General features: G+C 44.9%; 1 long non-coding RNA gene across 1 annotated transcript; it reads left to right on the plus strand.

Annotated features, from left to right (window-relative positions):
• Positions 1-988: 988 nt before the first annotated feature.
• On the plus strand, positions 989-7,847 carry LOC134482934 (uncharacterized). Its single transcript, XR_015642513.1, has 3 exons — positions 989-3,063; positions 3,823-4,024; positions 6,092-7,847. It is a non-coding gene; the product is annotated as an uncharacterized LOC134482934 (long non-coding RNA).
• Positions 7,848-10,952: the final 3,105 nt, after the last annotated feature.

The raw sequence follows: 10,952 nt of genomic DNA on the forward strand, positions 1-10,952 counted from the left end.
TCCCTAGACATGGAGCAAGATAAAGGTCCCCTACCCGAATTCCCCTAATGTGCTTTAAATCGCGCTCACTTCGGGACCTGTCTTTGTAGATAGTAGACCCCAGCATGCTGGACTTCTAAGAATAAAACACTCTTTGCATTTATATTCTATTTGAATCTGGGCTATCATTTTTTGACAAATCATGAACCCTTACAGCATCACTGGCCTCCATTAGGAGGCCATTCTTTCTTCCTATGTTCTTGCCAAGCTGTTGGGCTAATTTTCTGTTGGTTTGTTTTCGTGATACTGAAATTGAACTCAGATCATCATACATACTATTCATACACTCTACCTTAGGTTAGTATGTGCTTATTGGACACTCAGTAGAAGTATGAGGAATCTGAATTTGGCCCCATTCTGATCTCAAAGGTCACACAGCAGGGAATAACATATGATTTTCTAGTCAGCCTTGTAAGAACTCATTCAACAAAAAGGGGCACTGCTCTTCTTCCTGGGCCCAAAGCAGAATCTGAGGTTGGCCGTATCCACCCCCTTCCTCATCCCACCCCCTGCCTCACCCCATCCATATCCACCCCAGGCCTGGCCCAGGTTGTTGGAAATGAGACCACTGGGAATCTGATAAGGGGTAAGTTAAATAAACATCTTTCCCAAGCTTAGCTTCTTGCATTCTCTGGAGCCTCAAAATGAAGTGTTTAGCTTAGCAAAGTGCCCGACTGTGTTTTTTAGGGTATGCAAACATCACCCCAGGAATTTGATTTGGGTAGCAGCTGACAACAGAATTCTTCTGCCAAAGAAAGCAGACAACTTGGGAGGTGCCTGCTGTGAGTTCTGGGGGAGGGGGTGTCCAGGAACAGCTGCAACACCCAGACTGAGCTAGGGAGAAATTGCTCTGTGGGCAGAGCCATAGTTACTCCTGTAACCTATGGAGAACTAACTACTCTATCTGTCACCCCAGGCTAGTGCAGGGGAAGTCAGGATCCTCTCTTGGAGCTTTTAGTCTCACTAATAAAGAACTGATGAATGGACTCAAAGGGAAGCTCAAGAACAATTTCACTACAATTTAAGAGACAGCCCCCTCCCCTGGGCGTGGGCAGATGAGCTATAAACCCCTGCAGTGGATCTCTTCTCATGCCCTCCATAGGAGATACCTGATGACTGCAATCAGGCAATTAGAAAAGAGGCAAAACTCCTGCTGGTTATAGGCGGCCAAGGGGCCACCCCTAGAAAGTCAGCTTCACTTTAAGCCATGCCCTAAGAGATGGGGGGTAGATTAAAGGTTTGAATTCCCCAGCCGCTATTCCTTCCCTGTCAAGTCCAAAAGAAACAAATGGCTAACAGTTGAGCTGATTAGCATACTGAAGTGTATGCTGAAGTCCCAACTCTCTCAGCCACTCGACAGAGCCCATGCTGGCATCCTGGCTCTTCTCAGGAGCCTCCAGCTCCTGGGGTCTCCTCAGCTTCTCACTTCTATATAACCCTGCCTTTCTGCCAAGTGCTCGCTTGGGTCTTGGCTCTCTCTTGGTTCCCCCTCTCTTTCTTCCCTTTCTGTCAGATCCCAAAGAAACCTTGGACAAGCCTCACTCAGTACCCGGGGCTTCTCCCTCCACCCCCTACCCTACCTCTCCAGCTTCTCTTTCCTATATAAACCTGTCATTTTGGTCTTGCTTCCTCTTGGTTCTTGGCTCCTCTCTTGGTCCTCTGCTCTTGGTTCCTGGTCCCCTCTCTTCTCTCCTCCTTCTCTCTACCCCGATGGCCCTGTTCCGTGAATCTTAAAAGACACCTCTGGCTGTTTTCTCCCTCATGTCTACAATAAAACCCTTCTCCTCAACCACACCTAGGATTGGTCACGTCCTCCTTCTCATCTGCTGTCTTCCGTTCCTCTCTCCCTCTTTGCCTCTCCCTTTCCTCTTGTGACCCAGTCCATTTTGCCAGTAATGTTTAGTCTACCACTTTCTCGCTCTGCTCCGGACTCTTCCAGATGCCTCTGGCTACACTCTCATATCTACAATAAAATTCTTACTCTCAATCATTCCTCGGAGCAGGCACGCCGTTACTTTATACAGCAGCTCGCGATTGCCTCAGAATCATCTCAACACCAGACACTGAGTGTGAGCTGTGTGAAGTCTGTGTGTCCGAGCTGTCTGTCCAGTGAGGCGTGTGGGTGCTGCTGAGTACAAGGCCGGATACATAATCAATGCTTCTTAAGACACAGATAAAGAACCAAGGACCAGGCATGATAAATGTGCTGTTGGGAGGAGAAGTTCAATGCAGATCACAGGGGAAGCTGTAATTAGAAAGCATAGGCATTCGGGACTGCCTGCAGGTCAGAGGGGCTGGGCTAGTGGGCTTTGGCAGGGGAGCAGGAAATGGGCACAGAGGTCCTGCAGTTCAGGGCTGGCATAATTGGACAGAGATCAGCAGCCAGTCACCATGGTAACAGCCAATCCGAGGTGCCGTGCCTATGGCGAGGAGTCAAGGTTTCTAAAGCAGGGACTAAAAATGCTTCCTTTGTTCTCACTTGGAGTGAGCTGCTATCAAATCCATGCAGGGCTGATGCGATGCTTCAGGGACACAGCCAGCAACTGCTGGCCACTGTGACCGGGAGGAAGCCACGTGAAGGTCCAGGAAACCAGCTGGAGTTGGAGATGGAGAAGTTAAATATGTTTCATGGAACTCTTTGTGCCTCCCTGCAGGGTGGTGGCCACTGCGTAGGTTTAGAGTATGAGCAGGGCTCTCATCACAGTTGGGCCTATTAGCAGGCTGTGACCTGGGAGCAATCCTACCTCAGTTTCCTTTCAAAGAATAATATGGTTTGTTTGTTTGTTTGTTTTTGTGAGGCAGGATTTCTCTGTGTAGTCCTGGCTGTCCTGTAGCTTGCTATATAAATCAGGCTGACCTCCAACTCACAGAGATCCTCCTGCCTCTTCTCCAGTGCTCAGATTGAGAGCAAGCACCATCCTGCTAGAAGAACGCAGTCTAATGTTTGTTCTGCAGGGAGGCCTGTCTCACATCTACCTAGGGAGTGCAAACCCTATTGTCATGATGGTGACCAAAGGGCTTTGGGTAAGTAAAAGCCATATTTGATTCTTTAGCAGGGATAATCAAAAGGCTCCCTGTGAGACCTAAAAGTTGAAGGGAGAGTAGTTAGATCAACAACGTGATATTAGAAAGGAAATATTCTCAAGGCAGTCAAGAGAGCTGGGAGCCATGAGAGACCCCAAAGCCTTTGTTCTTCTGCCCAAGTCATAGTCCTAAACAGGATGCCTTTGAGTTTGCTCATCCTCTTTCCTGCCAGAGCAGGAGAAGGGAAACAGGGGAAGAACCTGAAGTAGGTGTTTCTAGGGAGTTTCACAGGAAGATGTGAGAGGAAGATGGAGGGATGGGAGAGGCCACTTTGCTTGCAACCTGGACAGGCCAGAAGCAGGTTGAGCAAGGACACAGCTGTGGGCTGCCCACATCTTCCTCCCCAGCCAGAAGTATCAAGAGATACAAACATCCCTATTTGGACTCTGGAGCAGTCATCTGTTGCTATGGCAACTGGGTGGGCTCTCCGGTGGGTGGAAGAAAGCGCAGCTGATGGAGATCAGCACTCAGGGCTGTAGCTCTACCCTTTCATGGATGTAGTGTTTATGACAGGGCGAGAGCAAAGCAGGACCTTTTTGCCATCATCCGGCCTTCACTCCAGTCTCAGATCTGGCCTGGCTCACAACAAGGAGCCAGGTGCAGAGGGGTAGCTCCTTGGGGACCCGTACCTTGGGCATATTTCCTTAGATCACATGTTCACCTAAGGGATTTGTGATGTTTTGTCTATGCTTGGCCCAGGGAGTGGCACTATTTGGAGGTGTGGCCTTGTTGGAGTAGGTGTGTCACTGTGGGCGTGGGCTTTAAGGCCCTACTCCTGGAAGGGAATATTCTGCTAACAGTCTTCAGATGAAGATGTAGAACTCTCAGCTCCTCCTGTACTATGCCTGCCTGGATGCTGCCATGCTCCTGCCTTGATGATACTGGATGAACCTCTGAACCTGTAAGTCAGCCCCAATAAAATGTTGTTCTTTATAAGACTTGCCATGGGTTGGGGATTTAGCTCAGTGGTAGAGCGCTTGCCTAGGAAGCACAAGGCCCCGGGTTCGGTCCCCAGCTCCGGAAAAAAAAAGAACCAAAAAAAAAAAAAAAAAAAAAAAAAAAGACTTGCCATGGTCATGGTGTCTGCTCAGAGCAGTAAAACCCTAACTAAGACAGGATTCAATTTCATTTTCTTTATAGACTCAATCACTTTCGTCTGTTTATTCAAAGTATATGAGGTGCAAAATGCTGGGTCAGAGCAGTGACAAGACAGATGAGGTTCCTGCCTTCATGGAGGGTATGGTTTATACACACGAGAAGGGAAGGGAAGGGAAGGGAAGGGAAGGGAAGGGAAGGGAAGGGAAGGGAAGGGAAGGGAAGGGAAGGGAAGGGAAGGGAAAGGAAGGGAAGAGAAGGGAAGGGGAAGGGAGGGGTTGGGGATTTAGCTCAGTGGTAGAGCGCTTGCCTAGCAAGCGCAAGGCCCTGGGTTCGGTCCCCAGCTCCGAAAAAAAAGAACCCAAAAAAAAAAAAAAAAAAAGAGAGAGAGAGAGAGAGAGAGAGAGAAAGGGGAAGGGAAAGGGAGAGAAGCAAGACAGATTAGAGAAAAGAAGAGGAGAGGAGAGGAGAGGAGAGAAGAGAAGGGAGGCTAAAGAGAATGCAGTAAATGGTAGGACCCAGAGAAGTTGAAAGGCAAGCTGATTTGGAAGTGGTGGCCAGGGACAGTATCTTTAGCAGATAGAAAAAGCTATAGGGGACTGGAGAGATGGCTCAGTGGTTAAGAGCACTGGCTGCTCTTTTTAGAGTTCCTGAGTTCAATTCCCAGCAACCACATGGTGGCTCACAACCATCTGTAATGGGATCCAATGCCTTCTTCTGGTGTGTCTGAAGACAGCTACAGTGTACTCATACATAAAATAAATAATTCTTAAAAAGGAGGAAAGAAAGATCCACAGATGTGGGGAGAGGGCAGAACTCCTTCATAAGTGAAGGCAGGCACACTGAGAAGTGCAGGCAGGTGGTGGGGGTTAGAGCCTGGATACATGACAGTGGAATGGAGAAAGCCTGGACAGTATTGCCCTGCTTTAAGTTCTGAGGTGATAGAAGCAATGGGTATTTTTAGAGAAAGAAAAAAGAGTGTGTGTGTGTGTGTGTGTGTGTGTGTGTGTGTGTGTGTGTGCGCGCGCGTTTCTGTGTGTATACATACAGTGTGTATGTGCATATGATGTGTGTATGTGTCTGTCTTTCTGTCTGTCTGTCTGTTTATATGTGCTCTGGGGATTGACTCTAGAATCTCACAAGGCAACATGCTTACCCACTATGTAATACTCTAACAGTTTTCCAAAATGTATTTATTATTTTAAATTGCTTTATTATAAAACACTTGCAAAAAAAATCATATGCTGAGATTAACCAGGCCTAAAGTCTGCGTCTCAATGAACTCTCTTCGATTAAAATAGCCATTCTGACTGGAAACTGTGGAGCCTCACATTGGACTTTATAGTTTTACTATCACACATTTTACTATCAATTCCCAGAAACTCCATGACAGAGTATGAATAGAACTAGAAAGACAGTTAGCTTTATATCTGCACCGAGCCGTATTGGATTTGGGCCTAGCCGCTTTTTGACTGCATGGCTCAAAGTGGCTAGGTGACTTTGGGCTGTTTGGCCACAGATATTCACCCCTAAGATGACTGCCATAAGTCTTAAGATTGTTGAATGAAAGCCTCTCCCATGAATTTACGGCACAGGAAGATAACATTCAAGGGATGCCTCAGCTCCCTTAGCAGATACCTGTTACCTCCTGAATCAACACCCAGTGTCTCCACCGCCTGACCTCATCGTCTACCGCCTGACCTCTTTGCCTCCAGCTATCACTACCTGTATCCGCACCTCCCCCTCCTCTGTGTTTCACAAAGGACACTCCCCCTACCTGAAAGCCTTAAAAGCTGTAACATTCACCCCAATAAACGAGACCTTGACAACAGAATCTTGCTTGGTCTCCTTCTTCTCTCGCCCCCCCATTTAGACCCAAGGGTAGCGCCCCTTCGGGACCCTGAATAACTGGGTCCCCGCTGGCGGGGACAAGTGGCGCCTGAACAGGGACCCCGAAGTACGGCCAACTACCGGACGACGGAGACAGGAGATCCATGGAGAGATTGAGGACTCTTCAGGCTGCATCGCTCCTGCATCGCTGGAGAGGGAGGTAAGACCGGTCGAGTAAGTGTCGTCCCATCGCCGTGGGGAAGGTATTGTCTAAGGAGGCTTGATTCATAGGAGAGATCAAGCGCTCATTCAGGGAGAGAGGAAAGAGTTAAGAAAAAGGATTTAATCAATTTTTTTTGTTTTGTTGATGAAAAGTGTCCTTGAGGTAAGATGGGCTAGAAAAGGCCTTGATGATTTGGGCTAGCGTAAGTAAAACTTGTAATAAAAAAGGGACAAGGTAATGGTAAAGTATTTTTGTGTATGCGTTCTTTTAGAGTTATGTTTTAGTCTTTGGACCCTGACTAGAGATAGTTTACACCCTAGACATGAGAGAGAATGGGTTTGGGAAAAACAGTCCTCCCGGACTCTCCGCAGATGCTTTGGAGAAAGAGAAAAACCTTTTCAGAGCTCTCTTAGGAACAGAGGGAAAGCAGACGTCCTGCCTCTCTGCTGGTTCCTATTGGAGAAATGCTTATTTCTGGTTCTGGGTTCCATAGGTAGGATATGTGGGACACCATCTAGTTTTTTCCCTCTATGTCTATTGTCTGTCCTTGGTGCACCAAGCCGTCCATGTCTGTCAGTTTATGTCTGTGGTTTTTGCTTCTCGTTGCTTGAATGTTTTGTGTTTCATGTTTAAAAGAAAAGGTTAAAATTTTAAATGCTGGTTGATTCACCCATTGATGTAGTTTTAACTCCTTTCAAGAAAGGTACAAATAAATAAAAAGTTTCAATTGGCTTTTGGAGCCTGCATCTGTAGCTAGAAGCCTAAGTCCACTGGGCAAGCTCCCCAGGGGGCTGGCTAAATGTTTACACTAGCCGATCCTAAAGGCACTAGGAGCTTCACAGCTTCTATGGTAATGAATCTGATAGCTGTTTCTCTTAGAAAAATCCCTGACTTATTATTTGACTTAGCAGGTGACAAGGTGCTTCTCTTAATATTACAGCTAGAAAAAGTAAAAATGGTGCTTGGTCTAAATATTAAAGATATGTATAGCCACTTCAATTTTGTTTCTGATTGGTTTTAAATGTATAAATATGCTCTACACGCTTTGGTTATGTACTATTGGCTTTTAAGTTATTAGATATGGTTAAAAAGGTGTAACATTGGTAACAGAAAGTTGGCTTAAAATTGTAATTTAGATGAAGTCATTCTAGATAACATGTGACATGGGCCTGGTTGCCTTGTCACTGTTTGGCCTTAGCCTTAGATTATAGGATCAAAAGCCTCTCCCTGTAATTTACTGCACAAGAAGTTTACATTCATGGAATGTTTTCAGCCGCAACAAGACCCTTCTGGGTCTCCAACAAGGTTTGACCCCTGCTGAGCCCTGCCCTTGCATGTGGAAGCTTTTTGTTCCCAACTGGCAGTCTGGCCAGGTACTTCTCACCTGAGTCAGAATTAGGCTGGCCTTCCTGGTTATTTCCCTAATTTATTCAGGCCACATAGTCTGTCCTTTGTTACCGAAGTCTCAGCCAGGGTTCCCCACTGTGCTTTGCAGATACCTGCTAAGTGCTGTACTTTAGATATATAGTTTGGTCCATAAAGAAACCAGAGGCCTTTTCCTCTTCTGGCTTGACACAAAAAAAAAAAAAAAAAAAAAAAAAGAAAAAAAATCAAACAGGTAGAGATTGTTACAAGACTTACGAAAGATTGATGAGGTTTTAGAACTTGTGAGAGCATTACAGCCAGTTTGCTTACTCCAACTGCCATTTCAAGATAGATTTAGAGGACTGATTTTATACAATTTGTTTACGTCCTGGCCATTGTGAGTTTTCATTTCGTGAGCTTGCTTATAATTTTAGAGAGCCCACAAAGTGATATCATTAAAAATTTTACAAGGGGCTGGGGATTTAGCTCAGTGGTAGAGCGCTTACCTAGGAAGCGCAAGGCCCTGGGTTCGGTCCCCAGCTCCGAAAAAAAGAACCAAAAAAAAAAAAAATTTTACAAAAGAATGGCTAATAGCCTTATATTATGTAATTTTGTCGCTTCTTCAATGTAAGAAGTTAGAACCTTAAATCTTTCAGTGTATATGAAAATTTTTACTACAAACCTTTGCTCTCAAAATGAGCTTTAATATTTGGGGAGTAGCTGTTGCAGAAAAGAATATTTGAAGCTAATTTTAAGCTTCTAAGGATATGTTAATTGGCTAACTACCTCACCTTACCAGAGGACTTAAGCCTTCCTTTGTTATCCTCATTGGAGATAAAGCTTCAGTTGTGTTAATACAGAACTGTAGACTAGAGTCATGGAAGTATTTTAAAAAAGAAACCTGGTAAAACATATTTTATTCCAAACAGCAATTAAATTGGTTATTACAAAATACTGATATTTGGCCTATCACATATACAAATCTCAGGCAAAATTGATAATTTTACTCTTTGCATGCTTTTGTATTTCCTATAAATTTGTGCATACAACCCATAGAAAATGAGCTTACTATATTTATAGGTGGTTCATCTAATGAAAAGGCTACATGTATGATTGGATCACTTGTTTATTCTCTTCAGTTTCCCCTGCTTTAGCACAGATTATTAAATTACGTGCTGTAGCCACTGTTTTAAAAAAAAAATCAAGCTTTTAAGTCATATACTGATAGCCAATGTATGGCTTATGGTTTACAGTTGATTAAAAAGTTTCCCTTTTTAGATACTACTAGCCCTCAAATTATACAATTACTTAATGATATATTAGAGACAGGTTTTCTACTTAAAATCAATGAGTGATTTCAGTGTGAATTGTCTGACAACTCAATGTCCTTTCAGTGCTCTGGCTCAGACAACTAAACAAAACCATAGACCCAGCTCTTTAAAAATGGTAATAGAGTTGATAACACACCCTCTTGAAAAGAGGAAGACTCCATTTGCTTACTTTCAACTCCCAGCCTCACCCTGCCGGCTCAGGGATTTCTAGTGCGACTAAATCTGGACAATAGTTATAGGATTTGGCATCTCTAATTAATGCTTATGTTTAGGTAAATAAAGCTGGTGAGGGGCTGGAGAGATGGCTCAGTGGTTAAGAGCATTAAGTACTATTCCTTTATAGGCCATTTAAGAACTCAAACTGGATTGCCTAGACCCCTTAACAAGGGAGGACAATGATACCAGGCAGATTATAGGCCTTACATAGGAATAATTAGTCAAAAAATCTCATTCTTTATATCACCAAAACAATAATGCTGGAGATAATAATTTGGTATAAAAGTAAATTTATAAATACAAGTGCTCAGTGTCCTCAATTTAATCCTCAAGGACTTATCTTAATAAATAATATTTTAACAATATTTTAGTAAATAAAAAGGGGAGTTATCCCTGTATGCTAAAATATGCTCCTTTTATTTCAATTTTAAAATTTGGATGCCAAGGAACACTCTGAGTTTATGGCACCCTACAGCTAGGCATACTTCTGCCTAGGTGAAATAGAAAGATCCACATATTGGCATGATCCTGTTCAGATATTTTATATGGGGAAGAGGGAATCTTTGTGTTTTTTCTATAGGAGGCTACAGGAGTGTGCCAGCTGCCCGAGTGGCTGGTGAGCCATGCTGATCCTGGGAGCATGAAGATTCAGCTCTCCTGGTTCAGGTCCCTGGAGTCATTCCTGTGTCCTTGGAGGAATATGGAGGATTCCCACTCATCTTTTGTCATCACAGAAATTCTGGCGTTGCTGCAGTCATTGTGTCCCGTCCCACCACGGCCTGCGCTCTGACCCTCTGCACTGTTGCTTGGTGGAAGCTGCTGTGGACTGGGGAACTCTGCCCTGGTTTTGCAGATCTCAGACATGGTTCCATTGCCTGCTGGTTGTTCCAGAGAAGAATGACCGATCCTGAACTGTCCTGGGAAAGACCTTGGCATTTTCGCTGCTATTGTAGCAGCCATTACTGCTGCAGCCATTGTGTCTGCAGTGTCTGGAGCTACCCTCCCCCAATCTATTGTTAGGCAAGCACAGTGGGTGAACTTTCTGGAGTAGTTGCTAACAATTGGGAATTCTAAATTTTATTACAGGAGAGGCTTGACTAGGTCCTTGGTGGTATAGCCATAGCAGCTGAGGAGAACCAGATGAGGTGCCCACTACTTATCATCGGGAGAGGCTCAATTTCCACAATCTCTTATATTAATGCCATCTGGCTCCTACTCTTTCGCCCCTGGGCTCAAGTAAGAGGAATGGGAAGATGATCCAATGTAGCTTTCCTCAGTGACGGGCAACTTCCTCTGACCCTTGACCAATCTAGACATGGAGCCTTGAGGGCGACAAGGTGGTCCTATGACAGAGAGGCTGGGGTTTGAGAGGTCGATCCTAAGACAGAGGTGGCTACACCCCGTTTAAACGTGCGGGCCGGTCAAATGCTCCTCTGCCCAGTTTCTCCCCCAATAAACACACGTATAGCCCAGAACGGTGTGTTACAGCATAAGTTCATTCCTAGCCATTGGGGTGCAGTCCTAACTGCAAGAGTGGCTCACCATGGCCGAGCTGGGCACTCTGTGAGGCATGTCTGATCTCTCTCAGACCACTACTTCCACCTAATGGTCTTTTATAAAAGAAAAATGGGGGAGATGCACGGAGCCGTATTGGATTTGGGCCTAGCCACTTTTTGACTGCATGGCTCAAAGTGGCTAGGTGACTTTGGGCTATTTGGCCACAGATATTCACCCCTAAGATGACTGCCATAAGTCTTAAGATTGTTGAA

This window comes from Rattus norvegicus, chromosome 18 (assembly GCF_021556685.1).
Source record: "Rattus norvegicus strain SHRSP/BbbUtx chromosome 18, alternate assembly SHRSP_T2T, whole genome shotgun sequence".
NCBI classification, from domain to species: domain Eukaryota; kingdom Metazoa; phylum Chordata; class Mammalia; order Rodentia; family Muridae; genus Rattus; species Rattus norvegicus.